The 22,232-nt window shown below is 44.1% G+C and overlaps 1 protein-coding gene across 2 annotated transcripts in view; it reads right to left on the bottom strand.

Annotated features, from left to right (window-relative positions):
* GRM7 (glutamate metabotropic receptor 7) overlaps positions 1 to 22,232 on the bottom strand; it is a 548,127-nt gene that overhangs the window by 282,080 nt on the left and 243,815 nt on the right. The window lies entirely within an intron of this gene.

The raw sequence follows: 22,232 nt of genomic DNA, 5'->3' as shown, positions 1-22,232 counted from the left end.
TCACCACTGGAAACATCTGGGGGGAAGCCTCTGAAATTCACAAGCTTATAGCATCTTCAACCAGAGTTTACCTCTGAGCCCAGACTTGCAAACCCACAGAACCCAATTTAAGCTGATGTAAACCTGATTCAGACAGCCTGTTGGAGCACTGGCTCTTCACTGGCAAAGCAGGGTGAAACGACTTCAAGGGCCGCTGTGCTTGTGGGCAGCACCCTGTGATGCTGGGACACGGGATGAGCACGGCTCTAACACAGCAGTGACAGCGCGGTGGCACTGTGCAACTCCACCTGTGAATGCCCTCCTTGAAGACCTTCAACATCTCAGTGTGCTCTGAGCCTTTCCAAGACTTCTACAACGCACCCTCAGTAAGATTCTTTATGGATTGCAGAATTGACCAAGAGCCAGTGTGACGTTCAGAATGTCCACTCACCTTCACTGCTGTGTGGTCTGCTGGCCAGACACTCCAGCGTGAAGGAGAGAGGAGCAATTCCCACAAGTGTGCGAACGCAAACCGGTCATGCACAGCACAGGCGCCCCGGGCTCCATCTGGCCCAGCCAGCAGCAGGCCAGCGCCAGGGCAGTCAGCTGCAAAGAGCTGTGGTGGGCAATCGCTGTTTTTCACATATGCCTTACACTGGAGCCATAGAGCAGTTGGATAGGTGCCTGTGCTTTTCCACGTTCACCTTGGAATGTCACATTCATGTGTCTGATTTTCTGCTCCTTCCGCATGATCCAAACCCGCACCTCCCACCAATCACATGTTCATCATCTCCCCCCTGCTGACTCCTCACACATGATCAGGGTGCTGAAGCTGGACCCTGAGTTGATGGCAAATGGTTCTTTGCAATGAGCTAGAAGGATTTCACCTACTGTGAAAACATCCCTCAGCCTGCAGCTTAAGCCAAGGGAGAAACTACCATCCTCCCACCCCCCGTGCAAAGGCGGCTGCAGCATCCGCAGCACAGCCTTCTTGTTCCACGCAAGATTCAGATGAATAGTGGCCATTTAGGAATCAGAAATTTCTCCTAAGAAACAGGATTGCTGGCCTTCCAGGATAAATTCTTTCTAAGTGCCCTGGTCCCTTCAGTCCCCACTGCTCTCACAGCCCTTCTGTTTTGACATCTCAGGCCTAGGGCTCAGGGACCATGCATATGGGTACAGAGGCTTATTTCTCAAACTGTCTTCCCCTCCAGGATCCCCAATGCCCTAGGTTTCTCTGTGTTTCTGTCCAGTGATGTCACAATATATGGTTTAAGACTTCATGATATGACTTTATGGTGAGACTTCCTGATACGACATTGAGCTATTTAAGAGACAGACCAGAGAAATGAAAGGAGGTTTAAACTCAGACAGGAAAACTAGCAAGCAACATTGTACTGTCATGGTTAAATCATGTCTTGGGAGTCGCCCAGTGTGATTGGGCTTATACTTCCGTGACTGATAAGAGGAGGATGCAAATCTCTCACTTACGGGGTTGTATGGTTAAGAAGGAAATGCAGTTCCCACCTTACACCCCTTGGGGTCCATGTGGTTATATTCCCAGTTGGGTCCCAATACGGCAGTATTAAGAGGTAGACAGGACACACATTTAGATTTTCACTCTGCATACCCACAGCCCATCGTAGTGCAGCTGATTCCAATGTGGACATCACCTCTGATCCAGCTCCCTGATAACGCACCCTCTGGGAGGTAACAGGTGATGATGGTCCATGAACTTGGGCCTCTTCTAAGCACAAGGCAAATCAAGAACTTGTAGGCCCTGGGCTTCAGCCTTGCATAACCTGACCTGCCACAAGCATTTGGAAGTGAGTCAAAGATGAAAGGACTGTCTCTGCCCTTCTCTATACCTTCAAATACAAGTGCAAATAATTTTTTTTTAGAAGAGTACGTTAAGAGATAGTAGAACTGGGCTAAGTACAGGCCAATCAGATCCCTGGGACACTGCTCTTGAACTGATGACGCTGGTCAGGGGTGAATACCACAGTGTAGTTTATTACAGAACAGTTTCCTGTCTTGCCAGGGGCTCTCACTCAGATGCCCCCACAGTGGGATGCGATTTGCCTCTGGCTCAGGTCACAGCTTGGTTGAAGCAAGCACCCTGCTGCTATGGTTCCAAAACCATGAGTCACATCAACCTCTTTGCAAACCTCCATGCAACTTCAGCTACTTTGGAATAGTAAGTGAAAACCTACTAACACCATGCTCAGAGCCTGAAAGCTCAGCCGCTGGATACTGCTGCTGGCAAAGAGACTGTGAAGTCTAAAGAGCAGCTGCCAGATTAGAAGAGTCAAGACCAGCAGGGAGGAAGACTGTCACAAACAGGAGCCATTGAGTACGAGACTCCTGCCCAAGAGCCAAGAAATGAAGCTTAAATAGAGGTTCCTATGACTGTCGGGGGGAATGGTCAAAGAAGCCATGAGTACACAAGCAAGATTTTCACAGTGGAAGCAATGCTAACTCTTTCCAGTGTTGAATTAGGAATGAAATCCACTTGGTTTCAATGCCAGGTCACCTGCTTAGGAACAAACAGCTTTATATGACCGACAGGAGCAATTTACACCCGGGGCTCAGTCCTTAAAAACTGCCGAAGGAGGAAAGAAAGAGCCAAAGTTCCATGAGAGCAAAGCAGCTTTGTCTCTGGGGGGCGGGGCTTGCCATGGGGCACTGAGTCTCCTGAGCTACCTGGTGTGGAGAAGCAGCTTCTAATGGCTATTAGAGAGATTTGCTGTGCTGCTCCAAACACCAAGAGGCTTTTTATGAAAAAGACCCTTTTGATCTTGAGTAATCCAAGTACCGCCACCCCCGCCACTGAATTCCTTCAGAGGTGGTGATGGGAGATACAAACCACACAGCTACCAACGAGGTGTGTTGTTCTTAGCAACAAATAGCGGTTCAAGAGAGGCCTTCACTGACACCATTATATCAGACACTCAAGTCCCCCGTCCAGACTCATCCCCTAAGAAGCCTTTCTGGCACAGGGCTCAGGTAGAAGGGGACAGCAAAGGATTACCCAAGGATTGACCCGCCACAGAGGCAGTAAGTGGGGAGAGGAGCATTTTGACCCCCGCTTTCACATGCAGCCTTTTCTTGAGAACTTGCTTCACTCTGCAACAGCTTTCTCTTCTCCCCCTGGGAAACTCCTTTCAACTTTGAGGTACCTGCTACCTAGGAAGCCCTCTCAGACACGCCAGAGACACCCAGTTGTTCCACATCAGATTCCCTCAGCTTTTTTTTTAATATTTATTTTTATTGCAAAATCATATATACAGAGACGAGGAGAGACAGAGGGGAAGATCTTCCATCTGATGGTTCATTCCTCAAGTGATTGCAATGGCTGGAGCTGAGTAATCCAAAGCCAAGAGCCACGAACCTCCTCCAGGTCTCCCATGCTGGGGCAGATTCCCAAGGCTTTGGGCCGTCCTTGACTGCTTTCCCAGGCCACAAGCAGGGAGCTGGATGGGAAGCGGGCTGACAGGATTAGAACTAGCATCCATATGAGATCCTGGTGCATTCAAGGCGAGGACTTTAGCCGCTAGACCACAGTGCCGAGCCCTCAATTTTTATCAGCTGCTTCCTTATGGATCTATGTCTATCCCTCTTTTAGAAGGTAAATGCTATTCATATTCAGCTTTGCATTCCTGAGCTCTGGCTCTAAACACAGTCACAACACACTGCCTCTCCGTGAAGCTCTCTGTGCAGGCTGCTGTAAGACCTACCAGTAGTGAGGCCTGTGCCTCGCATACTGCTTCCTGTGGCCGGATCCTGCACCAGCTCCCGATTCTAGCTTCCTGCGGAGTCAGACCCTGGCGGGCAGAAGCTGTGGCTGAAGGAACTGGGTCCATGCCATGCCATGATGGACCCAGGCTGAATTCCTGACTGTCAGTGTTGGTCCAACCCAGGTCCAGCCAACATGGGCTTGTGGATATTGAACCAGTGAGTAAGACTTCTCTAGCACTTAAAAATAATAAATAATGAAAATCCTAGAACTTTCTTTCCAAAATATCAAAGAAAATCACAGATGTTCCAATTGGCATTCATTTTTCTCTGATATTTAAGTGACAAATAATAGACAAATATGCTATTAAATACAGAAATCATCTTGATTCATTATTCATTCTAAAAATGTTTACTTATTGAAAAGCCTGCCTCAAGCCATGTTCTAAAGGCTGCACTGAATCAATTCCCTATTTGACAGTGATCTCATTGGAGCAGGGAAAACCATAAACTTCTGAAAGGAAAACACACAGAATTTAGTAATGCAGTGTGGGTAACGGGACATCTGAGCTGAGCCCTGAAGGGTAAATAGGACACGGGTACATGAGGATCTGGGAAAAGGCTGGCCCAAGTGGAGGCACAGCTAGGCTAGGAGTGTGGAAGTGAGCAAGCAAGACACGTGAGAGGAGTGGAGGAAAGGTCAGACGGGGGCAGGTGCGTGCCAGGTGCGTGCCGGGAGAAGATGGGCACTTCACTTCCTTGTCAAGGGAACAAGCCAGCAGGGGAGAGGTGTGGCCTGAGCAGACTTTTAGGAAATGCCTTCTGCAGCTTCATGGAGAAATAGAGGCTATCCATGAGGGCACTCACCTATGCCTTATAAAATCCTACAGCCGAGCGGTGACTGCTATGCATTTCCATTCAGCTTTCTGAATGCAAGGTGGCAGGCAGTGGGTGCTGACTCGTGAACTCGGGTTGGAGTTCCCATCTGCTGCGTTGACTCCAGCCCAGCCCTGGATACTGCTGGGTTTGGGGGGCTAAAACAATGGAGGAAGACTGACCTCTTCTTCCCCCCACCCTGTGTGTCTCATGGTCCTTTAAATCCCTCTTTCAATCTGGCACACGCACGCTGTGAGACCGCTGTTTGGACTGCACAGATCATAATTCCCTCAAGTGAGTCCTGCTTCTTGTTACGCTGCAACAGCCCAGGGTCAGTGGCACCCCTCAGAGCCTCACAGGGTGCTCTCAGCTCTTGATACACTCTCCTCATAGTTGCACTGCCCGGCCAGCTCCTGGGTATACAGTGAGGGCTCTGAGCCTCCCGGGGACACAGTGTCCCACAAGGGCTCACCATCCAGAAAGCTATGCTCCTTTTGGTTGCAACACCAAATTTAAGGAGCAACTCAGTCACCCTAAGACTGATGAGACTCTACCACTCCAGATCCTGAATCGCCTAGGTCCCAGTCCCCTTAACCCACTAGTCTAAGTAGGCTTCAGGTTCTTTAGGTTTAAACTGTGCTCTCCACTCTACCACCAATCCATTGAGGTTCCTGGCCCATACCTGACAGCCCTGCTCACAATCCCCTGACGCATTTATCCTTGGAGTCCACAGCTGCCACTGCCAATTCCTGACCCCACATCCCCCATACCTACTTCTTTCCTTTCTGTTCTATCCTCCCCTTCTGCTCTCTGCTCTCCTTGCTGTCTGTCTCTGCGCTCTGCTTGTTCTCTGCCTCTGTCTCTCCCCTTCTCTTTGCTCCTGCTTTCGCTCTGCCTGTAGCTTCCCTTCCAAGCTGAATAAAGAACCTCTCCTAGTCCTCGGGGTGTCTGACATCTTGGGGTGTTTGGAGAAAAGCAGCTGATGCTAACTCAGCAGCATTCATAAGCCACATTTGTGAATCATTGTCTGTGAGATGATGGAAATGCCAAACAAGCCCTGAGTTCATCAATCATACAGAAGGCGAACGCAACCACTCACATTGAATCTTTCACAAATATCTGTTTGGTGTGAGCTACAAGTGGTCGCAGAGAGCTGTGATGCCCCATCAATCGCGGTTGAAGCAGGAGCTAAGGCATGCCTACCTAGGGGTAATGACTGGAGGGAATCCAAATCCTGAGGCCTTCAGGGTAAATGTGTGGCCAAGTTTCTGGTAAAGCTTTACCTCCCCAAGCTGTGAAATGGGAACACCAGTATCAGCTCTCTGACAGGGACACCAGCAAAACTGAGTCTAGCTGTATAGAAAGCTTGGACACCTGCCAAGGGTTCCATGTTGGGCTGTATTTGGACTGTATTATTTCTGTGACTGCCCGTGAGAGCACATAAACAGCTGACACAGAAGGAAGGTAACTGGTAGGTCTTTTAAGCTTTATCTCTTCTTGGTTTAAGCTCCTTCCTGTTTGCTGCTACAAACAGAAACAACAGGCTCAGTGAGCCACACAGGAGGTTTCATTCCAGCAGGGAAGATAGTCATGGGGATGGAAGCAGAGGCAGAGTCCGGGAGGAAGAGAGAGAGAGAGAGAGAGGGAAAGGGCTGCTGCCATAGGGCCAGGTAGGGGCTCCAAGGGAAGAGGGAGAGAGATGCACACATGCAGGTGTGTGCCTTTATGGCTGGGGCATGGGTATTATGGGGCCATAAGGGATTGGCAGACAGGGCCATGGATGGGCAACAAGGGATTGGTGAATAAAAGTCGGGGCCACAGAGGATTGGCAGGTGCAGTGGTGGGCAAAGATTGGGATGGGGTTGCAGGGATTGGCAGATAGGGCCATTGGGTTCAGTACCATGAGGTCACAGATTGGCAAGGACAGTGGTGTGAGGAAAATGGTGCCTAGTCCAAGATGGCGGGAGTCTAATCAATCTCCAGGACTGATGTCCAAGTTACTTCTTACAGTAATAATGGGTTAAAGTAGATAAAGTAAGTTGGTATTTGACAATGGGAAGTGGTGGCAATAGGAACGCTGAGGAATAAAACACTTTTCCAAAGGGACACCTGCCCCTCAAATTTAGCCATGTGTTGCAAGCCCAGTGCCACTCTGTCACTTTCCTCAAGAAAAACATAGAACCTCTGCTAGGATATCTCCTACATTTTCAACTGTGACGATAAACTCACCTTCGTTTAAATACACTGAATTTGTCAAAGAACATACAGTTTGATGTTTTAATCCAGCCAGCTACACTGTTCAGTCTGTATTAAACTTCAAATTCCCAAATAGGGGGTGTGTGACACTGAACAGGGAGATTTTCCAGGAAGAGCACGTCCGGGGCACGGGTAGACCGCAGTGTGGGCTGTGCACCCCTAGGACACAGTGGGCTGTGTACCCCTAGGACACAGTGTGCACACAGGCTGTTTAGCTGCCGACATCAGCTTTGTTTCAGAGCAGCCATGAACCTCAGCCATGCCTGCCTCACAGCAAATCCCACTCTCTAGCTACCTACTGAGCTCGCCTCCTCCCTCTTGCATGCTCCACAAAGGCTGAGAGAGTAAGTTCTGAGTGAGGAAGTGGAGGCTGGCTGAGTCCCAAATGCCACTTTCGACAGCCCCTGAAAGGTTGGGAGAAAGTGTTTTCTGCCTAACAGCTGATGCAGCTTATTTATCCATTTTCAGCTTCCTTTCCAGAAACAAAAGCATTAGCAATGACTGCCCAGCATAATGTGTGCTCTCTAACGGGCCATCCATATGGATTCTAATGGATGCAGGAACAGAAAGGCCTGAACCCCTAGCTTCAGGAAATGTGTTAGGGGACCCACGTGGATTTCAGGATGCATCACAGGACTGGCCCAAGAGGCTCAATTCACTGAGCAGATTTAATATCTCCAGACTGAACCAAAAGGTGGCCAACATGCTCTGAACATTTTGCATTGCCATCATCTGGATTAAACCCTTAGTGGCTTGGTCTCACAACAACTATGAAAATAAAAGTAGTACCATCACCACAGCCCAACATGGCACTTCAGTGCAACTACCCACCATCTATTTCATCCTAACTAAGCCCTAGCCATCATGGAAATGACTCATATATATGTAGTTTGAGTGGCATTGAGCATTTTCCACATATCCATTCCAATTTTGATTCTTCCCCAGCACTACCATGGAAAACAATAATGCCTTCAGATTGACAGCTCTGACAACCAACGAATGAAGGACACTACCCTGACTCCTAGGCTCAGTTCACTTCTCTTGGTAGATGGCTCTTTCTGTCTCCCCTCACAATGACATTTCATAGCGGCTTTCAACAGCTGATTACTGAACAGAATCACTCCTGGGCACATCTCTTTTACTATGATTTTGGTGATGAACTAATAAAGCTACATGAGCTTTTGTCTCCCAACTGCCTGAAGAGTTCAGGCCAACCCTTCACCTATTCTGATCTACCACACCCTCGAATCTGAACTGCAGCTCCCATGATGGCATCGCCAATGCCTCTTTCCTAAAGCTTCCCGTTTTTGCTTGCTTGGATTCAAATAACTCACCCAACATCCTCACATCATACTTAGCCTCAACTTTCCAAGTACACATTACCAATCTGCCTTTCAGAAAAAGTGTGTATAAATATATTAATTGTACACAAGTATATATATCAACAAAATATTTCTACAATTAAGCCATAACGTAAATTGAGAGTGCTTTTGTTCTGGTACTTCTAGTCAAAACAGATCATGAAAAATGTAGCATTTGGCTTTTTCTAATAACAGCAACAATAAAATGTAGGAAAATAATATTTTGAGAAAAATTACACCTAGGGCAAAGAATGCTTAGAAGTTTTTGCTCATTGCCATCAGAGTTCACTTGATTTTGTTTTCCCATTTTTGTAGATCTGATTTTTAGGGATATCTGGTTTGCAATACACCAGGTCTTCACGTAAGCCTTTAGCAAAATAGAATGAAGCCTGCACCTCCTAGCTTCGCCTGTACCTAGGGGCATCCGACTAATTTCCTGTCAGGTGAATTGGGCAGGGATGGCACGCACACCAAGCCCTCATCAGGCAAGTTTTTTCTTTCTCCGCATCTCTGTCATCCCTATTGAAACATACACAAGGTGGTCCAGCATCCTGATTATGACAGGTAAGGGCCACGCCCTCCAGAGGGTGGAGGGGATTAAACAGATTTGTTCACAGACAGACCTGCACTCACAGACCTCAATGCAGACAGAACTGTGCACACACCTGCACACACACACACACACACACACACACACACACACACACACACACCCCTGCATACACACAGAGACCTGCACACACACACACCTGCGCATGCACGCACGCACGCGCACACACACACACACACACACACACAGGCCTGCACACACACACACCTGCACACACACCTGCACACACACACACCTGCGTACGCACACAAACACACACACCTGCACACACACACATAGACCTGCACACACACAGGCCTGTACCTTCCAATTGAACCTCCAAGGTGAGAAGCTGCTTACAGCGCAAGTAGATCATGAGAAGAGCCGTACAAGAGTTACACATATAACTAATACCGGGGGGGGGGGTGGAGTTCTAAAACATCTAAGATAATTCCTAGAAATCAAAGGGAGTTTTTACCCTAACAATTCGCACAGGGAGGTATTTCCAAGAGTTCATGAAAAAGGGGGCTAAAACTGCGGAAACAATGCCGAAAAGCCATGCAATCAAGAAACTTCAAAAAGTTCATGGAAACATGTATCAGGAAATACTATAGATGCATTAAAAAAAATTCTACTCAGAAGTAACATTTTTAAAACTTAAATTTGTATAAACTTTTTGAAGTACATTTGTTCACACAAACTCACACTTAGCACATAATTCAATGAATTCAACACAGTGTGGAATACCATGTTTAGTTCAAGAGCAGCACTTGTAAAGGATGCTGTACTTCCATCAGGAGCACGAGGGTGACAGCTTTTCTTTCCAACTGAGTGGCCTCTCTCTCCGCTGCTCTCAGCACGGCCTTGGCAGCCTCGTGCTGAAGTTGGCTGCACCCGGAGCAGAAGCAGCGAGCGTTGACGTGGGAAGGAAAGGAAGCAGGATGAACTGAAAGAACTAAAGGTATGGGAAGAACTCAGCATCCCACAAGAGCACACAGAGTGAGGCTCACGCACACTCTACTATCTGTGCTGTGCGATTAAAACACCAAAGCTCTAGATACTGACAGAGCTATCTGCGTCTCTGTCCGCATGGCTATCGTCCTGGAATCGCTTTCCCTGGACATCTAGCATGTTTCATGGATAATAAACTTGTTTCCTACTTACACATGTGCATCATGGTGATATTCAAAACCACAGTCACAGCAGGAACCCCTGCTATCTACTATGCCTTGGGGATCGTGTTTCTTCTTGTCATTTAAATCACGAAAGAAGTCTTTCCCAGGGTTGGTTTATAGGCAGCAGAGGTGAATCACAGGGGAACTATCAGTGGACAAAGTCAGCAGCTTTTAACGCAGAGCCAGAACTCGAAATCCCCTGTGCTGGACCAGAGGAATCTAGACAGGGTAACTTCTTTCCCTGGAATGTCCTAAAATACACAGATTTAAAGTGAGCTTCAGCAAACATGGAAACACGATGTAAGAGTTGTAATGATGCTGATGCAGAAAGAGGTGATTTTGTTTTTGTTTTGTTTTTTGCCCTATGAGAAGGATTATTCTGATCTTCGCCATTATACATGTCACAGGAATGAAACTGTCCATTGCATTCTCCTCTTTATCATTCTCATGATTTTAAAGGTTAAGCCGCAGTGTTGAGTGTCTCAGCTCAGATATACACCGCGTAAGGACTGAGAAAACATCTACGCAGAGCTCTGTGTGTATGATAGCGTTTGTTTCAGTCAAGCTTCTGATACACTACAACGCACCCAGGCTTGTGGGGCAGCCTCTGTCACACAATGATTCTAAATCTTCATAGAAAAAGACATCCAAAAGGTCATTTTCAGCAAAGAATATTTAAGACCTTAATTTTTCTGTAATATGCATTTACCAACAAATTTTAATGAAAAAAACTATGTGTGCATTATGAAGAGTTTTAGCCTTGGACTCTTAATTCCAATTTTCAATGGACAGTTTGAAAGTTTCTCAAATATATACTTATATATTGATTCTAATATGACTATATGGTCCGTGAGTAAAATCGAAACATTGAGATTTTATTGTTTTTTGATGTATAATGAAACCTAAGGATTAAATTTTTTAAATTCGTATTTTTAAATTTTCTTTGAATGACTGAGTGACAGAGGGAAATAAATAAAGAAAGAGAGAGAGAGAAAGAGAGAGAGAGATATCTTCTATCTGTTGAATGATTTCCCAAATGGTCAGAATAGCCCTGGCTGGGCTGGCCAAAGTCAGGAGGCAAGAACTCCATCTGGGCTTCCCAGTGGATATTAGGCACCTCAAGGACTCGAGTGACTTACATTTTGCTGGTACGTTAGGGAGGAGACAGAGCAGAAGCAGGGTAGCTGGGTCTGCTAGGTCATGCCAGCATCGCAGGGGATAGCTGATCATGCTGTATCATGGGGCTGGCAGGTAAACTTCACTTTTAGACAAGTGTGGATGTAAAGTTGTTCCAGCAACATCATTTGGAAAGTCTTTCTATATCCTACTGAATTGCCTTGTTGCCTCTATAGCAAATCAGTGGATACGTGTGAGTTTATTACAGCATTCTATTCTGTTGCAATAATCTGTTTGTCTACCCTTATGGCAGTGAGACTCAGTCCATTACAAGAGCTTTAGAACAAGTCCTGAAATGTGTTATTGTAAATCCTGCAACAATGTTCTATTTCACATTTGTTTGGGCTAGTGGCTCTTCTAGACCATTTTAATTTCCATGAAAATTATGGATTTAGTTTTCTAATCTTTATGCAAGAAAATTTGTACTGAGAGCTCAGACACATCATTAAATATACAGATCAATTTGGGGAGAACTGGCAAAGCATTGTCTCCTGAGGAACTTTCTGGAATCCATTAATGTCTCATTCAGATTCAAAAAGCCCAAATTGGCAGTACCCAGGACCAACCCACTCCAAGGGTTTAGCTCAGGCAAGTGCTTGGCAGCAAGACAGCATCAGGTGTTTTGGCTCAAACTTGTACTTGAATCTAGCTAATCAGAATTCAGTCATTTTTGTCTTTGATGCAGGAATTGACTAAAGATAACAAGATTCTCTGTGGATGTGAGGTCTACCTTGTTTAAACATCCTTCATGCGTGGGCACCAGGCACTCATAAGACTATGGAGGCAACATTTCAATTGCTAGGTTCAAGAGATATGCCAGACTGCAGGATTTATCTGACTGTCGGAAGCGCCAACCTGAGACTCCTCACTAGGCATGCACAGGAATTTCCAGGAAGGAACGCATGCTTATCAAGGCTTCCGTTCACTCTACAGTTCGAATTTCATCTTTTTCACGTTTCCACGAGGCCAACATTAGGAAACAATTGTGTATACTAAGTTCTGAACTTCTAGTAAAGTTTTGTTGTAGTCTCATGACACCATCTCCTTGAACATTAAGTTCTTCAAGTAAAAGAGGGAAGAATTCTGTTGCGAATGTACTCAAAGACAAATCGGTGATTGTTGCAGGTTATAGCCTAGTTCTACTCTTCAAGTTCCTTACATTTTGTTTGATGTGTATCAGAATTATTTTGAGATTTTCAGGCTCTGCATAAATTTTGCTTATCTTGTTAGTAAGTTTTATGATTTCGATGCGTTTAAAACAGCACTTTATGCTTAGTTTCAAAGCACTTGTACCACTGCTAAAATAACTCAGAAGAGCTGCTTAAGCACCTGCAGAAGGTGGCATGCCAGGCCCTGAAGCTTCCCATATCTTTGGATCTAATTTCAGGTAAAATTCATCACAAAAGCAATCATTAAAAGCAAATGATAAAACTGACCAGTCAGCTGTGCAAATCACAGCTTAAGGCACAAGAAGCAGGATAAAGAATGGTAACACGACACCTGCAGGCATACCCAAAGCACAGATTCTAAAGAGAAGCATACGGACAACATGCTTGGCCAAAAAAAAAAAAAAAAAATCAAAATAACTGGAAATAAATTCAAGCAGACATTAGAAAACAGACATGTAGTTTAATGTGATCAGGAAATCAAAACATGCCATAAATGAGAAATTCTTTAAAGAGACAAAGATCTTGAAAAATAAAAAAAGTTGGCTAGATAAAAACTCCAAATGAAACACTCCTAAGACTCTGAACTTGAAGTTACATCTTCTGAAATATCTAAATATCTAAGTCAGATTTCAAAAAAGGAAACAGACAAGAAAGAAGTCTTTGAGATTGTTGGGACCCCTTTAAACAACCTTGAATTGTGAGAAGTCAAGAAGGGGAATGGAATAGAAAATATCCAGAAACCCTTTCAACAAAGGGACAGTTGCAAACTCAATCTTGCAAGTGATAGGAGAGCCTTGGCATGGAAGGCCAGCTGCATCTCGAAGGCGGCTCGTAGACAGGCTGTCATAACACATCACGCAGGGGTAATGCTCAGCATTGCAAGAGCTAAACCACATTGATTCTCAAAAAAAAAAAGCACCAAAAACAAGCCACGAAGGCAGGGCCACATTTGTTCATTAACTGCTTTAGAAAAAACTAGATATCTATATACTGAAGTCTGTATGCGGCTCTACCTCATTATGTCTTCCATTGCGTCTTCCAAAGCCAGCCATCGCTTGCCGCCAGCTCCTCTTCCCTCCCACATGTTGTCCCTCTTTTGGATATTCTTTCATCAAGTCTTATTTATATTAAATTTCTATGTAAAAAGCACCCATGTTAAAGCACCCTTTGAGTTCTATGTATTGTTTAATCTGGCTTCAGATTAACTAAGTTTTTTTGATCCAGAGGTTGATTTTCATAATCTTGAGCTTTTGCCATTATTTCTTCTAACATTTTCTGTCTTTTTTTTAGCCATCTTTCCATTTAGCATTCCAAAGAAACATTTTTTTAAAAAATGTATTTTTTTTATTGGAAAATCAGATTTGCCAAGAGAAGGAGATACAGAGAGAAAGATCTTCCACCTGCTGGATCATTCCCCAAGTAGCCACAATGGCTGGAGCTGAGCTCATCCACAGCCAGGAGCCAGGTCTCCCATGCGGGTGCAGGATCCCAAGGCTTTTGGTCATCCTCTATTGCTTTCCCAGGTGAAAGGCAGGGAGCTGGATGGGAAGTGAAGCAGCCAGGACACAAACTGGTGCCCATATGGGATCCTGGTGTGTGCCCGGCGAGGACTTAAGCCACTAGGCTACCATCCCAAATCCCATACACTATTTTAAAATACTGTTTACTCAACCAATAAAAAAAATGTGACATTAGATATCACACTATTTAGTTTAGTTCCCCAGCTAGTGATTTTTAAATTTTTTGAACTGTCCTGAAATTTGTCATTGTTATTTAGTCCCTGCCTCTTTTCCCATCGATCCTTCACACATCCATGGCAGTTTTTAAGCTGCTCAGAACTACTCTGTCTTGCCTTGCTCACTGAGTCCTCCTTCCTGGGTTGGCAACTCAGACCTTTTTCCATTTCTTCACATGGTCAATACTTATCTTCATCTACTGGAAATCATGGGTAATGGCTCACAAGTACAGAATCATTTGTCTTTCTGTGAAGTTCTGCTCAAAATCAGAGATGACAAAGCAATTCCCAGGAACCTGAGCAAAGAGACATTCAGGACTATAGATCTGTACCCACAATGCAGAAGAGCCATGAACCGGAGACAGCACTGGCCATTCTTAGACTGTTGCTTTCCTGAGAATGGATTAGCCTTCATGTGCAAAATCCACAAATGAAGAAATAAACTGTGGGTGAATCCTCATCCACCGGAGTCTCAATTTTTCTGATATTATAAGACAATACATTGTTATCTCAAGCAAACAGAAGCATGGCAGTTAGTTCCAGAAATTGTTCAACTCAGCTCAGAATCATGCAAATAGTATATTAGAGAATGTATCCTAAGTGTGTCAGAACCCCAGAAGCCTTCAGGTCCCAGGAAGACCATTAACATCGTCCAAACTCTGAAAGCCCTGAGCTGGTCATCTGTAGCTGCTAACGGCATCACAACATTAGCTCCATGTGTCACACAGATGTCAACATCCATCTGCAGCATACTGTGAACATGTTTGCAAAGTATTGCCTTAAGCAAACCATTTGCTATTTCTGAAACTCATCTTTATCATTTGAAGAATTGGAACATTGCAATAGGTTATTTCCCATGGATTTTCCATCTATACAATTTCATGACTCCACATTGGTAGTTTTGGCTACAGAATTCCAATAACACAATCCAAAACCATATTGTATAATCATTAGGAGAAATGGGTTATGACAATGCTAAAACAAACAAGTGGAAAGGCATAATTAATAGTATATACTAATGCACCAGAGATGAATCTGCATAAAAACAATCCTAAAGTGGACCAGATCCACTGATCTGAAACCCAGAAAGTCTGTGGTCACATGTGAAACTCCAACCATGCCAAACTAAGCAGAAATGGATTCTAAATGCCTACCCAGAGTATGGTCGCCACTGATGGACAAGAGTCATTAACTTCCAACAACTGCACTGACAAGTGAAACAAAAATTGTCTGAATGTGTGAAAAAGGCATTCTACTTCATTCCAGCCTATTGCCAGCGACAAGGCCTAGTTCACAGGAAAGCAGTCTTAATTCCATGAAGGCATAATGTGCCACACTACATGATGCAACACACAACCTTCGGACAACTCAGTTTGAAGATGACCAAACCATTTAAAGAATATTCATTTGCTAATGGACCAAAAAGAGATTCTGTTCTTCCCTGCCCCAGCCCCCCACGTTACATTTGCCAATACTCATCTAATTGTAGGTTCAGACGCTGTGACCAAAAAAAAAGTTGTGAATTGCCTGGTAACCCAGCACTTAAAACATGTGCTATTTCTCTAGACCATTTAGCTGCAACCAGTCAAAACATCATTATTTAAGTTGACATCTTTCCTTAATCTTGTCCTGATGCTAAAGTACATCCTGGAGGGACCTGGATAAAATGATATGGCACAAAAAGGGGTTTTAAGTCAATAGCCCAATGGATGGTACCAACAACTGCCCACTTTTCTCAAAGAAAAAAAATAATTATATCCCATTTCACTGAAGTCATACGTTAAAAACAAAAACAAAATCTAAGCATTTCAGCATTGGACGGAAGAAAAAACAGGGATAGAACAGAATCCAAGAATGCTAATTTTGCTGAGATATCTGCTCTCGGGATGCTGTGACAGAACCTGCTTCAAAAGTTCCCAGGTCCCTGAAATGTCATCTAATTCGCATCTATGCACAAACAGCAATGCTGAGCTGTGTCCTGGAAAGGTGGTTAAAAGATCTTCTAGAATCAAAAGGCAACTGCAATTCCCACCATTTTCCACAGCTTGCATCTTCATACTGGCAGAAGACCGGGAGGGAGCTGGTTTGGGAACTCCCATCTTGTTCTTCATTCATGTGCTGCCAAGCTCACCTGAGTGTGGAGCACACAGTGGCTAATCAATGTTTCTCGATTACATTTATTTCACACACAATTAGGCCTCTTTTTTTAGGTTGAGAGCTTCCTAGCTTGACCTCAGATTTGAGAGATGTTTTTATTCAGTTTTTAAATTTCATGTTTTGTTTTAAAATATTCGCTGAAAAAATAAGTTTCTTAATGGATGACAGATAAGGTCAATAATGAGCACTGAGTGGACTTCGAGACGGGTCAACACGGACAGGTGCACAGACACAGCAATGACAGCAAGTGGGAACACTACAAGCCAGGGCCACCAGACGATTACTTTATGTAAGTAGAGTTTCCTTGGAACAGTAGTATCCATTCTTTTTATAGACACCATAATTATGTTTGATTTACTGTAGAAGGAAGGTACCCTTGACACAGCCCTGCTAATCCTTTAAGTAAACCTTATCCCTGCAAATCTTGGTTCCAGAAAAATATTTGGCTCCAATATAAACATATAGATGCCTACAGATAGGAAACAAGTTATACTCAGAACCTATTAAAGGCTGGTATGTTAGTGCCAACCAAAATAACGAAAACAGATTTTTATATCCAAGAGTTTTTTTCTTGTTGTTTTGCTTTTTCATAGCAAGCATCACAGGGCTGCTGAGAAAGACACATTCAATCATCACATTTCTTTTGGACGGCACTGGAGTATTAAGTGAAAGAGGAAAGGAGAGCAGGAAAAAGGAGAAGAACCTCCTACGTCTGAGACCTATTGCTGTGTAACTAGCCTAAGTTTCACGGTCTGCACAGCACTTGTACACAACTGTTGTTGCTCTGACATTGGAGGGAATGTGTTTGCTCTCTGCCCTGGTACATACGACGTTCAGGGCTTGATCATATCTCCATGGCCAGGCTGGGAATTCTGGGAAAAGTAACATTATGCCTGGCTGGCACTTGGGTACAACAGAGTAGTGACAGAGCCCTGGACCTCTTACTGACAAGGCTGGTCCAAGCCTGCTAGGGTTGCCAGCCTGGGTGCACATACAAAACCACAGGCTGGTCAGGTGTCTCGAGTGCTGGATCAGAGCCTGACCAAGGGGAGTGCTTGTACCACACCTTGGTAACCTGGGAAGCCACAAGGCCAACCCTTCTTCAAGCAGCAGGGAAAAGGACAACTCCTGCCAAGATGAACAAGCACACTGCATGCATCACAGATCCCGGGAGACAGGAAAATGAGGATGACAACCAGCCACCCTATTTTAAATTAGGAGAAAACATAACTTGTTTAAGCTCTCTGCACGACTAAGCGCCCCAGTGACAGACAGTGCATACCAAGGTGGGAGTAGGAATATCCCTCCAGGATCCACGTTGAAACTTCAGATCCCAGGCAATGGTGTGAACAGCGGGGCTTGTGGGATGGGTGAAGTGGGGAGGGTGGAGCCATCACGACTGGTTTCCCTATGGAAGGGCTCGGGGGCGGGGGCGGAATCTTTTCATCACAGTTTGTGGGGACAGAGGTAGAAAGAGCCATCCATTAACGCTGAGCAGCCCTCACAGCACCAAATCTACCTGCACTATGCTCTTGGCTTTCCAGTCCACCAGGCTGTGAAAGCCAGCTTCCTGCTGTCCGCCACAGAGGTCCAGCCCAAGGTGGTGTGTAACAGCAACACAGAGCATCTTTGCTGTCCTCATCCCATTTCTGTATTTCTCATGAATCATTTTCTTCATAAGTTGCTTTTATTTTTTCATGCAAAAATAAAACAAATTGCAGCAGACTTAATTTGCCTGAAGAGCAACTGAGACGCCTGCTATGTTGCTTACATCCACTTTAGACATGATGAATAGTATCCATGTAGGCAGATCAAAGAGAGGTGTGCTTCCACTGTGAACCAAATGAGCTTGCAACTTCTGTGTGCTGTGCCCAAGACCAAAAGAGTGAAGCCCTGCCAAGGTGTGCTGCTCTGAGGCGTGGCATACATCACAGGTTCAGAAAAGGCAGAGGCACAACCATATAGGTCTCACCATATACCCACTCAGACGCCCACTTTCTGTCTCCCTGTCACCTTCTCTCTGTCCTCTTTTCATCAACCCCTTTCCTTTAATATATGCAAAAACATAATTTCAATCCACTTTATAATCACAGGCTTAAAGTACCACTAATCGTAATATTCAACGAGCAAAAAGGAAAAAACACCACAGCTCCGCAGAATATATACAAAAGCTAATAAATAAATAAAATGATCGAACCGTAGTACGTCCATTTCGCTCCTATACCTTTTTTGATAGTTTAATTACCACATCTCAGGGACAATGCAAGCTACTTTCCTTTATGGGATGGCTTATTTCACTAAATTTAATGTTTTTCAATCACTTCTATTTTGTTGCATAAGAAAGGATTTTATTCTTATTTATAGCAGAATAGTATTCCATGATATATATATATCTTATTTTCCATAACCAATCAATCTGTTGATGGGTATCGGTAGATTCTAAAGCTTGGCTATTGTGAATTGAGTTGCAATAAGCATGGGATTCTTGGTGCTGATTTCCTTCTGTTTGAGTAAATTCCTAGGAGGGGGATGGCTGGGACATACGGTAGATTATTTTCAAATTTCTAAAAATCTCTAGTCTTCCATAATGGTGTTACTAACTTAGGTTTCTGAGGGAGCAGGTGTTTAGTGGTTAAGATGGCCGTGACTCACATGAGTTCACCTGGGTGTAAGCCCGGACTTGGGTGCCTAACACCGACTTGATGCTAACGAAGAATCTCGCAAGCAGTGATGATGGCACAAGTGACGGAGTTCCTGTCACACACCTCCCAGCTCCCAGCTTCAGAAAAACATTAGATATTAGATAGGGGAGCTCTCAAGCAAGTTCGCCCATCCCTCTAACAAATAGATTTTTAAAAGAAAGCAAACCTTATACAATCAGACTGGTCCTGGGAATGGGTCAGGGAACAAATAAAACTTGAATAAACGAAATGAAGGCCTCTTTAATCTGGAACCTTCTGAGAATATTAAGTAGTATCAAAACAAAATAAAACAAAAAACAAAACCCTCATCACTGTGAAGAGAATACTCTGAAAAAAATCATGAAATTCTTCCTTGTCTTTTTTTGTGCATTAACAAACTCTCTTGCAATTACAGTACTCAGACACTTGATTAGTGTTTTGTATTCCAATGGTCACTGTCCAGAAACACAAAGAAACTATTTTCTTGGTCAGAAATAGATGTGGAAAAGTGCAACTGTTTTGTTTTCCAAGGAACTTAAAATCCATGCTGTGACCTACAGAATGACTCTTACAAGATGCTTGACACACAGGTGGCCAATAACATGTGTGGGAAAAAAAGTTTCTATCCAGATCCACTGCTATCAAGTTTGTAAATATTATTTCAAACCATAGAGTAATTATAACGGCAGAATAATCCTGTGAAGCAGACTACACTGCTTGGAAGGTACCATGCCTGAAGGGGTGGATTAATGCTGCAAAAGTGACATGATCAGTTAGAGGAGCAGAAACAAACAGGGATCCACACCAGAATGTTCAGACACCCTCGCCGGGGGCTAAAGGTTGGCCACCCTCCACTTATGGAAGATGAGAACTAATACTACAGTAACTAATACTCTGATACTATTACTACAGGACCATAACTTCATGTTAGCCTCTGTACACAGGTTAAAGGTCTAAATCCTTTCTGAGTGTTGTAAAGGTACCTCAGTTTTCAGTATTTTGATGAGACATTGTTCCTAAATCAACCTTATTCAATACTTCATTTCCTTAATTCCTACTGGAGTTTTTAGAATCTTACTGTTCTTCAGTTATTATGAAGATTTATACATAAAGCATCTGAAATGCTATTGAAGTAGCTGAATTGTAGGGCAGTAAAATTAGGACCATTGGGCAGAAGTTGGAGGCAGGAAACTTGTAAAATCCCAAACTCTGCAAAATTGCTACAAGCTGCTTTATGATACAATAAATTACTTACTACATCAAGTATTCAAGGAAGAAAAAGCAGGTAGCTACACAGAATGTTGGCGATTAGGAAGAACACATCAGGTGGCAAGGGATGAATGGTGCCTTCCACTGCAGAGGTTCTGCAGAGTGCAGTAATTAGGTGTGTATCTCAGAGAGACGCTCACTTGCTCCAAACCCAACACACGTGGTCACCGACACACAGGCTGGCTGTTCAGCCAATGCCTTTGGCTGCGGTACTCATCACATTCACGACTGTAAAGAAATCGTGCCGTCCACCATAAGAGCCGCTACGGATGTTAATACCCCTGGTTTGGCATAAGCAAGTCACATGGTGTAAGATCAAAAAACAAAAACAGCTGCTGCACTCTGGCGTCACCCTTCCCCCTCTGATGATTCAAAGCCGACTCTGGGCTCTGTCCCTGCACTTGCACATGGAGTTCTGACTTCTGCCCCCATCAGAGGATCAGTTGCTGACATCTCATCAGGGAAAGGGGCATCATTAATCCAGACGCCCATTAGAACAACTTGCCAATCATCAAGAGTTTTTCGCCTTATCTTGAAAAACTACAAAAAGCAGATTAAATAAATTGGGCTCTCCATTCCAAATCTAATTCTGTAATTTCCATGATGGTTTCCCAGCTCCCCAAATAGGATTTCATTATATATTTCATTATATTAAATATTATATAATTTATTATATATAATATATATTTCATTGCTTCAGAATACAGATATATATATGTATATATATATTTCATTGTTTTAGGCACATACAATAGATTTTGGAAAACAAAGAAGAAATTGTTTGAAACAATAGTCAGACTTGTTAGCAGCTTTAAAATTATCTGCTACAGAGAATTATTTGAATATCATTCTTCAGACAATTGTGCAAAAAGGCATCTATGTTCCGCAAGCTGTCAGCACGTACACACATCCAACTTTTCCACCTTTGGAAAATTCAGGGGAGGGGGCAGATGGAAAGGGTGATGTGAGGCCAGGGTAGGGCCCTGACGTCTTCAATACTCCATCAATGAAGACTCAATTAGCATCTCAGCTTGCATGCTTACGGGGTGTGTCAGGATCATCTACAAAATCACATTAATCAGCACAGTGACTGTGGCGCAGGTGTAGAGCACAGTGGCTCAATTGTGCCTGGGATGCTCAGGTTGTCATTTTAGACACCACCACTCCACTACTGATCTGGCTTCCTGCTAATGTGCATCCTTGGATGCAGTAGAGGATAGGTCAGGTATTTGAGTATCACCTATGGAAGCCTCGGGTTGAAAGCCTGGCTCCTGGCTTACGTCTGGCCCTGCCCTGGCAGGTGCAGGCATTTGACAGAGTACCTCTCCTCCTTCTCCAAGAAGCTCTAACCTCTGTCCGAACCCACTCCACACCATCCAACCCCACTCCTGTTCTGCTTTCAAAATACAATGAGAATACAAAGAATTACAGGAGGTTATTGCAATGCAGTTGCTGAATAAGTCACTTGAATTAAATCTTGCGAAGTACTAGACACCGCACTTGGCACTAAGTCAAATCTGTCAGCACACATTCCCAAAGCCCATTCATGTATCACTCAGGAACTGCACTAGTTAAATACGCAGCTGACTGTCTTACATCTCTGCCTTAGGAACTCACCTTAAGGAACATAGCCCTCATGTTTTACCTGCCCTGCTGCCACTGCCTCTAGATCTCAGATTCAATTTCCTCCACTCCCACCTAGCTTGCTCTCACTTGGCCTGGTTGGAAGGAAGTCTGTGGTGTGCAGAAGAGAAGATAAAAACACAGTGTCTCTTCCTGTATACACATGTGTGTGCAAATATAATTTGTTATTTATTTATTTTTTTTACCAATTCCCACAGTAAAAAAATCTTAGGTCAACACTGTATAGCTCTTGTATATTTAATTCAATTATATCCAAAGTCAACACTATATATTCAAGCTCTTGGAGAAAAAAAAAATTCTTGAGCAGAGAGTCTACATTAGACTGGTGCCATGGCATGTGGGTAAAGCTGCAGCCTGCGGCACTGGCATCCAGTGGGTCTGGCTTCAAATGCCAGTTGCTCTACTTCCGATCCAACTCCTTATCAATGGC

The sequence above is a fragment of the Ochotona curzoniae genome, unplaced genomic scaffold (assembly GCF_017591425.1).
Source record: "Ochotona curzoniae isolate NIBS_2020 unplaced genomic scaffold, NIBS_Ocur_1.0 contig_908, whole genome shotgun sequence".
NCBI lineage: Eukaryota > Metazoa > Chordata > Mammalia > Lagomorpha > Ochotonidae > Ochotona > Ochotona curzoniae.
Note: the sequence above shows the minus strand (reverse complement) of the source record. Positions and strands in the feature narration are given on the sequence as shown.